This window comes from Haemaphysalis longicornis, unplaced genomic scaffold, assembly GCF_048455015.1.
Source record: "Haemaphysalis longicornis isolate Haplotype H1 unplaced genomic scaffold, Haemaphysalis longicornis Haplotype H1 scaffold_1, whole genome shotgun sequence".
NCBI lineage: Eukaryota > Metazoa > Arthropoda > Arachnida > Ixodida > Ixodidae > Haemaphysalis > Haemaphysalis longicornis.
In genome coordinates, this window is record NW_027526203.1 from 126,111,308 (window position 1) to 126,125,154 (window position 13,847).

The 13,847-nt window shown below is 47.0% G+C and overlaps 1 long non-coding RNA gene across 1 annotated transcript; it reads left to right on the top strand.

Annotated features, from left to right (window-relative positions):
- The first annotated feature begins 1,315 nt into the window (after positions 1-1,315).
- LOC144165832 (uncharacterized) lies at positions 1,316-4,093 on the top strand. The gene is made up of 3 exons (XR_013321531.1): positions 1,316-1,365; positions 2,190-2,308; positions 3,720-4,093. It is a non-coding gene; the product is annotated as an uncharacterized LOC144165832 (long non-coding RNA).
- The last annotated feature ends 9,754 nt before the right edge of the window (positions 4,094-13,847 follow it).

A 13,847-nucleotide genomic window follows, 5' to 3' on the forward strand; every position in this document is an offset into this window, starting at 1 on the left:
GAGACCTACCCTCGCTTGTTTCGTTGCTTTTTACCGCGATAAGGTACTGAACCAAACACCGGCTGACGCTCCCGCGATATTGCTGCGTTAGTTCAGTATAGTTGCTTGAAGAAATATTCTCCGGCTCTACCCATATCCTCCTGACTTCCAGGTTGCATTTGGGTTCACCGATTTCTGTGAAAGTTTTGAACTAAGAAGTTTTGTCTAGAAACATGTAAAACTACAGCCCTTAGCGAAAAGTAATACGTTTGAAATACGTACGAGTACGCTTGAAGTGCACTTCAAATATGCTTTGTATTTGTAAATGTATTTTAAGTGCATTAAAAATTGCATTTTCTCAATTTTTAGTAAATATTGAAAATACATTATTAAAAATACGGGAAAAATACAGTGCTTTTAAGTACCCCCCAAATAGATTAAAAATGCACTGAACCTCACGAATGTGCGCTTAAGGCATTCAGAATATATTGAAAATGTATTTCTTTCCGCCAAACGATCATGGTGTAAATGCACTGTAAATATTATAAAAATACACTTACCTAACTACATTTAGAGCAGCACTCTGAGTATACTTTAAAAGTGTGCTGAAGCATGGAAATATACTCCGAATATATTCGAAATACATTTCAAATGCCTTTTACGTTTGTCGAACGAACATGGCAGAAATACACTCTCAATGCATGAAAAATACTTATAGAAAATACATTTTAAATGTATTCATAAAGCTTTGCCGAAATACATTTCGAGTACACTACAGGCGCTGCTTCAGTTGCTGAATTGTAAGATTCACGTAAAGCATATCTGAAGTGCCGGATAAAATACATCTCAAATGAAAAAACGTACTGAGAATTTCTCCTCGATGTTTACTTATAATAAAAGAAACTGAGGGCGATACTCTCAGTTACTGCGCTGTCTAAAGCAGACATAACTCTGCGTATTAGAGAGAAACTCGGCGTACAAATATGTAAGCGGCGGTGTTCCAACGCAATCGGCAAAGAAAAAACATCGAATTCAACGTGCATATAGATGTGCGAAAACACTTGCACTTTGCCAGCGTTGTTACGACGGTATCGCTGTGGAGGCTTGGAAAATTTTCTTTTTCTGAAAAATATTCGCCTTAGATGGACAACCCTGGCTATGCTTGGGAGGGCGAGCAGCTCGGCGCCTTTCACTGCCGCTCACTACCTCCTCCTCTGTGCCCGGCACCTGCGGCGCGAGCTGAGCGGCGCACCCCGCCTTCACGTTTTGTCTGCCTTCGCTGCGTTTCTTTTGCCTGTCCTCTTTCGGACTCCTCAACGCGCGGTCGTCTGGTGGGCGCAGTCTGCTTGGACGGCGCGTTGCAGCGGCGTTGGCCGTCTAGCCAAGGTAAGCACGATATACCGGCTATTTGCGTGTACGGTGTCACACTACAATTAATTGACGTATGTTTGCCTTGCAATCGAAGAGTGCTGATGCCCTTTATAAAATCCGCACGTGGTTGTTAAGCTTACCTCCACCTGCGAGCAAGATTTCCTACCGTAACTACGCCGTGCAAGGGAATGTACTCACAAATCAACGACAGCAAGAAGACGTAAAAAAATGGATTTTAGTGCTTTCCTTTTTGCGCCTAATTTTTAGCTCCGGCCCTGCTGAGTGGACGGGGGACTGTTGCTACGAGTTTCCTTGTAGATCGAGTACTCATTGAGGACTGACACTTGCATTAAACACATAACCGCCAGGGACGTTTTTTAGCACAGCCTGTTCACAGAAAGTCCGCCGTCCATGTTTACGCGCTTGAGAAATTTGCGAAGTGTATCCAGGGACGCAGCTTTCTTTTGCTTTCTGCTCGCAGCAGCCGCTCACAGCTGCGCATGTTCACAGCAGCCGCCGTACGGGGAAGGAAGCCAGTTTGTGGCATACATTCATCCGACTAATGCGCGTGGCCGGCCCATACGGCGGGAATCCGAGCAGCCTTCGCGATTTTTGTCGGTCGCATGTCGCCGTTCTGTCAACTAAAGCCATGAAAGAGTTTATGCCGTCTGTTTCGAAGTGACCAAAAGTGTTAAAAGCGACCCACGTAATTTTTGGTGCATGTGGCAGTAGCGAAGGTGCTTCATGCCCAGGGACTACAAATTATTTGTCCATCTAAGACAAACTGTATGAGAGTAGCCGCTAAGTTACAATCAGTTTCTGTTCCTACCGCCACCCAGAACCAAGAACCAGCAAAGGAAGGAAGGAGAAGGAATGCGGGTGGGGAGGGGGACTTCGAGGCAGGCAACCAGTTCCCTGCGCGAGACCCCTCGGTTCCCGGAACGGGTCCCCCGGGCGGGTTCCTCTCTTTTTGTTCCTTGGATTGCTCCCCCCAAAACTTCGCGAAACTTCAGGACGTTGGCCCCTTCCTCTTTTGTGTTTCCTTGCAACTTTTTCCCTCCTTGCTGTATTCATTTCGTAGCGCATTCACGAACACGTATGCGCGTTCCGAGAGGCCCTTCGGCCGCTCGTGAGTGACAGACACGCGGAACCCGACGCGCTAACGCTGGACCACGCCACCGGAGAATTTCTAAAATGTGCCCAAAGGCACCGAAAACAGCATGGGCAGCTTGGCGGTTGTGTGTGTTTAGAAGCCTCAATTTCCCATTTGCGTCTAAAGGGTGTACTTAAACGAGTTTCTTTTAGGTGTCACGAGTATTTATGAAGCAACTATTTTTACTTGATGGTCCCTGAAGCTAACAGGTGTTTATATTTTTTTGTATGTTAAAGACGCGAGCATTTACAATTATTTTCCGCGTTGCTCCCTAATTAAATGATGACGTTGTCTGTGTACAACAAAAAGTATAAAATTACCTGCTGGTGATGTGCGGCGGAGAGCAAAAAAAAAATTACATGTGTGTGCAAGCACAAATACACGTGTTCTGGCGTTGCTTGTTTTAATTGCTTCGGTTAGGTGCCTACGATATAAGAGCTTGTTATTTTTAGGACAGCGTGAAATTTTTCTTGTTTTTTGAAATAACCTTACTTTGCCGTTCCTTTGAAAGCATTGTTGAATGCACACGCCAATTTAATGACATTTATGTAAGCTTTCTACTGCAATCCTGCCTATGCATTTTTAAATTGTTTCGCTGCGCACTATTTTTTTAGAACGTAATCTCCGAAGAAGGTGACGCCGAAATATGGAACACATAAACAATAATTGTAGTAATAAGATTACTGCCTATCTTATTTTATTAGCGTCCTGGGAGGTCACAGACCAGTTTTGTCCTAGTTAGTTGGAAAACTAGAATTGCCACCGTTTCAAGTTAACTCAAGCGCCTAAGAAAGAGAAGTAGTAGCATAACTCTAAGAACTCTGTTTCATGTTTGGTAACGTTGTTATCTTAGCTCTGTCTTTTTTTTTCCTAATTTTCGCTAATTTTTATCCTTAGACAATTTCCAAACATAAGCCTCCCCCCCCCCCCCCCCCCCTTCCCGGCCACCATTCTTTCTTAAAAATGGTATTGAAGATCCGATGCCGCATGACAATATAAACTATGCTTACCATTACATAAATTGTCTTACGTCCTTCAAAGGGGCATTGTTTTCACGGCGGGGTTTTTTTTTTTTTTCTCTCTCAAGGGGAAACTAAAAAATCCTTGCTCGCGAGGGACGTTGGCACGGCTAGAGAAAAGGCCTGATTGATTTGACATTTATTTGCCTCTAAAAAAAGTGTTTCACTAATATTTTCCCATTTTCTTTTCACTGCAGCTGCTGGTGAAATTTCCAGCGTGGAGAATCCGAAGTACGAAGACTCTGACGCACAACGCTTCATCTGCGCTGGCTACCGAGGTGGCTGAAATGCATTCATTCCTGCTACTTAGTAATGGCGAAATTGGCCACTCGACTGAGGTGTACAATAAAAAACTTTCAAACTGCCAATTTGTGCGCATACATGCTGTTCTTTTCAGTCATTTGCTGGCCCGCATTCCGAGCATGGCCGGTTTACATTTTCACAATGGAGCATATTTTTAGCCTAGTGCCTATTAAACTTTTTGAAACCACAATATGATAGTTTCTAGTTGAACGTTAACAATTCCACCTAAGACACATTGCCATGGTATCTCTCAATGTATTTAGGTTTTATTTAGTATACACTAGTAACGCATTTTGAGTATATTTGAAGCAGTATTTTCTGTGCATTTAAAATGCATTACTAATACATTTTGCACGTATTTAAAATTACATTTTCTGAGCATTTTTAATGCATTTAAAAGGCATTAAATATATATTTTTCATGCACAGCTTACGTATTTTTGAGGTACATTTTAAAAACATTGTAAATGTATTCGAAATGCATTTGGAATGCGGACAAAATAATGCAGAATAAATACAAAGTTAATATATGTATTAAATGCATTCAAAATACATTAAAAATACGGCATCTTTTCGCTAAGGGAGCTCTTATTTCAGTAATCTCTGCGGTTTTATTATGGCATCATGACCATTTCATTGGACGCCAGAATCTTATCAGGTAAGTTTTGAACTAGTAGGCTTGCGGTAACACAAACCAACTTTACTGAAGAAAATTATTACAAATGCTTCAAGAACCGTGTATTAAACCGAATTCTAGCAATTTAAAACGACGTACAAAGGAAACTGGGCCCTAGATTTCTTCTTGCAAATTTTTTTGTCAAGTGTAGATTGTGCGGGCCAGTTCGAAACAGCATCCCTCCGTTACGCAGAAGAGCCGGTACTCCATTGTAAAAATCCTTTGTCTGTATAATGCATCCCTGAAGCCTTCAGCGGGTGGCGTTTGCACTGTCGGCCGACCTCGGGAGGTGCTTGCCTAAACTACTTCTTCTTGTTTTTGTTTTTTTTTTATTACGGAAGTACGCCACTCGGCATAAACGAATTGCATTCTCGCCTGGCATACGTGCGCGCTTCCTGATAACAGCCTCTTCTTTGAGCGTCCGGATTTCCTTTGGTCGCCCCATCGCCCATGTGCGAGGCACAGAGTCGAATAGAGTTGTAGCGCCGCTGCGGTGGTTCAAAGTTTTATGAGCGGAGTTTTGTGAAGCGGGGACAGTAGCCCTCCTTACGCTTCATTCCTGGCCAACCCCACAAGCGGGTTATTGCCGCCGGGCGCTCTCACGATACGCAGACCTCATTCGTTTCTTCCAACCTCCACTTTCAATTTCAAAAAAGCAAAGCACCTTTTCTTCATTGATGCTCTTCCCTAGCTACTTGTTCAAAATACAAAAAGTTCTGAAATATAGTAGGTGGCCCAAAAAACAACCAAGTAACTTTAGTTGATGAAACCTGCGCTTTCACCACTCATCCCAAAAGCTGTTTTGTTTTGAACAACGTGTTTAAGGAGGCCTTCGCTCAACCGTACCCTAATACTAACTCGTATCCCATAGAAGCGGTCAGTTTAACACCTATGGGGACAGTTGTTACTGAGTGGTGTGCAATCATACCGCTCATTAAAAATTTAAAGGTGCATCGTCATCGGGCGTAGATGGAATAAATTCGAAATTTCTCAAAAGCACCGAAGTATATTCATCCACAAGTCTTGATCAGATTTTGCGGGGACCCTGTTTCCCTCTGCGTCGCCTCACATGTTTTGGTGAGCTGGGAGGCGCCATTTTAGGCAGCCGGCGCGTCGCGTGAGTCGTGACCTCTTCGCAACCCCGTGCGACGCGCCGAACCGGCTCGCCGTGGACGTGTGCGCGAGGGCGCCGGGGACAGGAGGACCGCCTCCCTTGGCGCCACACTCTCCCTGACCAGGGGAAGACCTGCTCTCCCGGCGGACACGACCTGCGAGACGCGCGAGCCCGCCGCCAGGTTGTGGACTCTGCGGTTTGGTCGGAATCGGTTGGCTCGGTAGCGCCTACTCCGAATGTCCCGATTACTGAGGACCCAATTGGCTCCACGGGACTCTGCTAAGAGATTCCGTCCTGACCGGTCACGAGGGATGCCTCCCCCGCTCCTGCGACGGCGATGACTGATATCGAAGTCTGAGTCCCGCGGCTTGAGCGAGCGAACGTTGCCACTGTCTTCCCGCAAGCCATAGTCGTGTTGTCTGGTATATTCCCTGTATCTGCCAGGCAGTAAAACGTCACTTTGGATAGCCGGAGTCTGTCCACCGCATCTGAGTAGCCGAACCCGTGCATGAGTTTTCGTATTCCGCTGGCGCTATAGTGTACGGCACGTAGCATTTTCTCTAGCGAAGCTTGCCGGGTTCCTCTGCTATACCGTACGTTAGCCCACAATTTTTAACCCAGTCAATAAATTCAAGTACCTTACCAGACGATTGATTGACAAAGTGGCACCATTACTCAAGTCCGGAGATGCCCATAATCTGTTAAATTACCGTCCGATGTCATTAACTAGCATCGCGTGAAAGCTTTTCGAACACATAATTTACTCCCACCTGGTAAAAGTTCCTGGAAATTAATTTTTTTTTCTTGATGCCAACACGTCTTTAGGAAATCATTTTTCTTGCGAGACCCAGCGCACTTCTTTCAGGCATGGCATTTTCTGTACTCTCGATAAAGGATCTTTTGTGAATTACATTTTCCTGAACTTCTCGAAAGCATTCGACCTTGTCTCTCATCAGTTACTTTGCATGAAGCTACGAAAGTTAAATCTTGACTTTCATATTGTAGCCCGGATAGAAAACTTTTTGTCTAATCGAACACAATTTCTAACCGCTAATGAGTTCGAGTCCTCTTTTTGTTGAGTGACTTCAGGCGGGCCTGAAGGATCCGTCCTCGGCCCTCTTCCTTTCTTATTGGTATCAATGATCTGCCAAACTCAATTACCTATTTCATCAGATTGTTTGCGGATGATTTTGTACTGTATTGAACAATTTTCTCAAATTCCGACTCATCACCACTACAGTGTTATCTAAACAAAATCTTTAACTGGTGTAATAATTGGAAAATGCATCTAAACATTAGTAAATGTAAAACAATGAACATCTCCCGGTGTCTGATTCTTCCCGAAGCCTCTGTTTACACGATCGAAGGCCGCAACTTGAAGAAACTAAAACATACAAGTATTTAGGAACCCACAAAACTCATAACTTATCTTCGGAGACGCACATGAATTACATAATTAACAATGCTAACTGGACCATTGGGTGCCTGAGACGTAACTTTTCTGCTGCCCTTCAGACCTGAAATTGATGCTGCACAGAACACTCATCCTTCCGTAACTAGAATATGCATGCTCAGTATGGGACCCGAGATTTAATTATGTTACTAACGCTTTAGAATCCGCCCAAAACCACAGCGCACGCTTAATCTAGGCCTGCAACTCTAGCGTGTCAAGTGTAAAATCTATGAAGCTCAGTCTTAATCTACCCAGTCTTTTTTTACACGGAAAAGTAGCTTGATTGAATCTATTTCACAAGATCTACCATTCTAATCCAATTCTCAAAAGGGAACTGCTAACTCCGTCGCATATATCACCACGCACTGATCATCCCTACAAAGTTAGTTCTGCAATGTCATACAAATCTATTTTTGATTCTTTCATCCCGAAAACATCAAAACAATGGAACTACCTGCCAACCTTAATCGTCACAATCACCGATGCGCGCGCATTTCGAAGGGCCGCTGAAAGCTACTTTGGTTTCCAGTCTTTCCTTCTTGTTGTCCGCATGCGTGCATTGTATATTTATCGGACAATTATTTTGGTATTCAGATCTTTTATGCTAATTAACTTTTGGTGGGCGAGTTTAATTTTGAAGTGTCCGTATGTTCGCCTTGTATATTCTTTTGCTTGTACTTTCGATTGCATTTTTTCAGCATTCTACGCAGATTTTTTGAAAGGTGGCTTTAATTGCATTTGTTCGTATGCTGCCTTTGTATTTACTCCTTTGTTTGTACCTGTATATTACCATTAGCACTGTATAAGGTCTGGAAACCTTATTGTTTGCTATATCCAGACCGCATTTCTTGTGTAACAAATAATCTCCTCATCTACAATTGTTTTTGTATTTACAACATAACCACTCCCTTCTGTAAAACCCTCAGGACATTAAAGGTGGTCAAATAAATAAATAAATGAATAAATAAATAAATAAATAAATGATTGAATAAATAAATTCCTAAGTTTTTAATTTACCGTTTTGTGAAGCGGGTGCATTAGCCCCCCTTACGCCAGATTCCTTTCCAATCCCCCATGCGGGCACGTGCCGCCCGGCGCTCTCACGACAGGCACGCTCACGTGCGTTCGGCATTTTCTTTGGCAATTTTTTCTGTTGATGGACCGCGCAACCAAGGGCTTCAACAGCTCTGCAGTTAAAAGTTTTCAGCTCTTCGTTTGACACATTTAAAAACCTGTCCTCTTAATAAAAAAGGAGCCATTTCACTTATGCACGGAACAAGAAAAATGTCAAGAAAGCACGAAAAAAATGCCGCGTGACAACAAAATCAAAGTGCGTGTAACGCACCACAACTCGCAGCACATTCCAAATGACCCCCTTAAGCGCCCGTGTCCAACGTGTTGGACATGCAAAATGAAATCACATGCGGAGAAAAGCACGCGTGCGCGCAGTTAATAGTTCCCATTCAGCATGCTCTCCGTACGATTACTTTTTCAGTGAATCAGAGAGACCACAATAAAACGGTCACGAAGCAATGGAAACAGCACTTATTTTTCCTGCGGTCATCGTAACACAACTCTTTGCTGAACGCAGCCATGTTCTCGCCCCTCATGGAGCAAAGAACAGGTGTCGCCCCTACTACCATCTCCATTGGATGAACTTCGACAAAACTTGTTAGATGCCGCCAGTAGGCGTGCAAAATATTGGACAACTGGGTTACACGGGCAAAAATACCCCGCAGTCGGCACAGCACAGAACGGCATAGTGTCGTGGTATTTGATGGCCAATAAATTGGAGAAATAACCATAACTGGATTCCGGCACCCTGCGCCGGGCGGAGGCCGCTGCGAGCGCAGAACTTTTCCTAAAAGCTGACTGTAGCGCACGCTAGGGCACCGTGAAGGAGCGGCGATTTCTCGACCCGTTAGCACCCACTGCCTGCAACGTCTCATGCCAACGATCTATGCCGTTGATACTGAGACATGGCGTAAAGAAAGACGACCTTGATGACGCATCAGTTCCTACCTGCATTTTTTTTATTATCTTGAATCGGATTGGTATACGCTACAATATCAGCGAGTAACGTATTTTCGAGTCCGCCACGTAAAGTTTTTTTTTTACTTCGTATTTTTCCGATGCGGCATATCAAGAAAAGATAAGACAGTGGGTAGAAGAGAGACGAGGGGCACAAATTCACAGGTAGCCAAGAAATTGATGATACTGGACACGTCTTAAGATAGGCATGGACTCCAGTCTCGTGTAAAAAGTTCAGCAGCGGCCTGCAGTTGCTGTCTTCGTGCTCCCACCGGTTGAAGTCACCCGGTTTATCCCACCGCAGACCAACTACTCTTAGCGCACGGTCACGAGCTTTCCTTCTTCCTGGGCACGTCCAGAAGAGATGCTTGACATCCGCTTCAGCCACCGGAGCAGGACACTTGGGACATGTTCCGGGGTATTCTGGTGCAGGTTCCCAAGTCGTGGTGACTGAAGGTGTGAGAGCCACCCCAACCTGAAGCCTGTGCAGAAAAACTTCGTCCACCAGGGAAAGATTTGGGGGGAGGGAGCAGACACACGGGGACATTAGGGCACGTGTGTCCCTTCTCAGGAGAGATTTCATGGCGAAAAGGCGAGAGCGTGGACCACAAGGAAGAGGGCTGGGGTGGATTCAGCTTCATTTGGGGAAGGAGAAGGCAAAAGATTGCCCGCTAATTGGTTCAAAATGACCGTGCCCCTGTACCCAATCGATGCGTATCATTAGCTCTGCTGTCATGTGGAGGCTGTAAATATGCTGGCGGATCAGAGGAGTCATTTCCACTTGCTTCAGTTACTTCACAACGCTGAGCGACTCTATGTATATATGCGCCTCTTTGATGTTACAGAACACGCTTGCAGCTTTGATTGCGTCATATAAAGCCTGGTGCTCCAGTAGCAGCGGGTCCGGTGTGCCGGTGGAATTCCAGCGCGGGCCTTTCAGGTCTGAGTGTGTGGACCTGACGAAAGCGGTCCGTCCTTCGTGCGGTAGAAGGGCTGCGTCTGTGTACAATACGCAGTAACCTTGAGGGACCATGGTATCTGAGGTTAGCGCTGGCTGGTCACGACGACGAAGCTTCGTTGTCTGATTGGCTGTATTGCTGTATTGCTTGTCCGCATTTTGTCTAAGATCAAAGTGTAGTCCTGGCCGAGGAGCAAACATCCGCGGCACCGTCACGCTGCCCGGAAGCCCCTGAAGCCCTGGAAACCTTTGCGGAGAACCCTCGATGTCGGCACCACTTCGGCCTGGTGTTCTGCCTGCCACCTGGAGGTGGTCACTCCTGCGTCGTTGGTCTTCGGTAAACTATCTGGACAGCCGACCCCTGGCCTTGTGTCACACTGATCTCTGGCTTGGACCTCTCGACCCTGGCTGCTTCAAGTAGAGAGTACTCTCGATCCTGGCTGCCTCGAGGTGCGGCTGCTGCCCGGTGGCGTATTTCGAAACGCTTCGCTGCACAGAGTACGCACGTGACATGTATGGTCACGCGATGAAGAGCGGTAATTAATCGTGGTCATTGGGTGCGCCCCAAACATAAAGCGGCCTAAAATATACCAAATCACTGGTATTAACAAAAGAAAAACGCGTATACTAAAGTTTAAAACAAAATATATTTGAAAAAAATATGCTATGAAAAAAAGAAACCATGACATTGACCTGCTTGGGCTCGAACCCAAGCCGTCAGCGCCAGTACTCAGTACTCTAAATCGAGGCTACAGAGCCCGTATGGTAGGCTTATTTTAGCAGGCGCTCAAAAGAATAGCGTCCGCAGTGACATCACACTTGTTCCGTGGGTGCTCTGTGCAGCGAAGCGTTTCGAAACAGCTGCCCGGTGCGCCGCATGCTGCCTGTAGGTGGTCGCTACAGCATCCCAGAACTTCGGTATACCACCTGGAGAGCCGTCCAATGGCCTGGCGTCACTCTGACCCCTGGCTGGCACCTCTTAGCCCTGGTTGCTCTGAGGAGCACCTTCAGCGGTCCTAGTTCTTCTGCTGGGGTCAGCTTAGGTTTCCTCAATTATCGACGGCCTCCCTCGAGGGCCGCCACTTTGGTTTGAAACCCCGTGAGACCCCGCCCACCGTCGCCAAGGCCTTTCGACCACCAATACCTTGTCACGCCACTTGGAGCTCGCCCTACCCTTCTTCTGGGTGTGCCTGCTCAGCGGTCTGCACCTTCTAAGGAGCAGCCGCTTTCCTAGGGTTTTGGTCATGGCCAACACGACCCTTTTGCCCCAAACCCTGGTGAAGATCCCGGCAGTCTTCTTCAATCATGCATCAGCCCCCCTGCACATTACCTGGCCCAACTTGGACAGGAAGCCATGTATTCCCGTGAGAGACTGATGTGACAAGTGCTGAGAATGTCACAACCACATCACCCTTTTGGTACAATGCATGAAGAATAGGGATTAAGCGTTTGTGCAAGTTTCAGTAGGAGTGTGTAGTGTCTGTGCGTTTTTTTTTCGTATATGTTGTGTTGGTATTTTTGCAACCTGCTTCGGCTCCCTCTCCCTCAGTCTACTCAGGGCTGACGCTGGCGCGCCTTGACCCTGGCGCTCTGCGAACGGGACCTCCCGCCAATGGCTTACAATTCAGACGCAATGAGGACAGGCTGCTGGTGTTCCTTCCAGCCCCATCCATGTTCAGATGCACAGAAAATGACTGCAGCGCTAGCTACTCCCTCGCAGCATGGACCAGCTGGCGGCAGTCATTGGAACGCAACCTTAATAGGGAACACAGCGTCCACATTCGTAAGACCATCAACGTGTGCTCATTCTGTAATATGACGCTGGGTTTGCGACCATCCATGCATTCATGCCGCGCTGGAGGCACACTAAAGGCAATGCCAACAAAACAAGGTCATAGCTGCAACAGCTGCACAATGTCATTCCCATCACGTAAGGTTCTTGACAACCACGTCCAGTGGCACCGACGAGAAGATGCCAAGGAACAGCGTTCTGCTCCACCGCAGCAGAGGGAGCAGCAACATCACGGCACCCAACCCGATCACACACACGAGTAACAAAGTTCTGCTCCACCAGACCTACCACAGGAAGAGAATGCGCCCAATTACCACCCCGGCTCTCCCATTAGGACAGACGATCTGCAGTACACATTCTCAACACAGGGCGAGAGTCTGACAAGCCGCACTGTGTCGTCGCCTCTACGCAGCATGCCAGCGCCCCCACGACCCCTACAGGAAACAGCGCAGGCGACAGCCAGTCACCGACAACACAAAACACATACGATGTATCAGAAACACCTGGCGCCTATGATGAAGAAGTGGCTCAACAACCCTACAGGCAGAGATTTCATCAGAAAGGCTGGTTGAAACCGGCGACGAAGGATACATCCTCTCTGACGAGACGACATATTTGGGGTGCCTCCTCACAGTAGCAGAGACGGATTAAAATTTGGAAAAGGCAAATCACATAATCTCGGATGCCGTCGCCAAAGCTCAAACCGCGTTGAAACTTCCACCGGAAAAGTCATCAAGCCGGCAACGGAGAGGGAATAATTCGCACAAGGCGGTGGAGATCCAGAAGGTTTACAAGCGGAATAGGTGTCAGACCATACGGTTAATATATATGAGGCGAAGCAGCCCATTGCGACAAGCGCGGGCGAGCAACCATATAATAGAGATTTTTAGCTAACCGTTTTTGACACTCCCCTATGCTCCCGACGGCCCGCTTAGCACAACCGGAGCGTCAGCGGCAGAAAGGCTTTTTTAGCTAACCGATAACCGTATCTCGCGACGGGGAATGATTCGCGTCACTGGTCGTGCCCTGCGCGTGTGCAAATCAAAACGTCATCGCAAACTTAAACATACAAATTGGCATTTGTTCGCTAAAGTAATGCAAAATACCGTGTTTAGTGCCTTATTTCACCTTTTTAATACAATGTAGTTGCTTACACGGTATAATCGTTCTAAAGTATTTTAAAGAAGCCGATAAACTTTGGATTAGCCAAGACAAGGCTGTCTTTCTCGGCGCTGCATAGAAGCAGCCCCGCGCTTCGGTTACTTCGGTCGGCGTTTTTCGCTTCCGTACTAAAGCTCGTTGAGGAGTGTGGCACCTTTGCCTATTTGGAAGAGCTGTCGCGATTTCGACGCTCGCGTTTCTACTAAAGACACGGAGTTCGCGGGAGCGCGCTCGCATCGCGGGGCAGCCATATTGATATTTCGCACGGTAACGTAAGCTGCCGCGACGGTCCGCTAAGAGGCCACGGTCCGCTCCGGTATCGCCGCTAGCGGCCTTGCGCGCCACGCATGCGCACAGGCGCTCCCGCTAGCTATCGGAGTGAGCGGACAGTCAGAAACAGTCAGCTAAAACTCTCTAATGTTGCAATGAAAACCAAGGAGTGCCAAGCTTCGTAGCTGCAACGGCGAAGGAGAGGGTAGCGGCACTTGATGGACCAACTGATTGCGGCCGGAATTCATTCCGTGGCTGCGCAGTGCAATGCCGATCGCGGTGGCCGCGCAGTTTCTTCTCCCGCGGCAGATGCCGCTAGCCTAACGTCTGACAAGCACTTGGGACATTATCTGGCCGCGCTAGGAAGCTTCATTTCCCCTCCTATCTTAGTCTTGCTCCGTGCACTCGACCTGAATGACAGGATATGCTCATTGACTCGGTGGCAGCTATAAGGACGCTACCAGCGGTTCCCTGGGGAACGTCAAAGCTGAAAAAAGAACCAACCAAGCGTCCCTTCTAGCCGCAATTTGTCCCAAGCACGTCAACGTTGAAGTCTCGCTACTGGCTC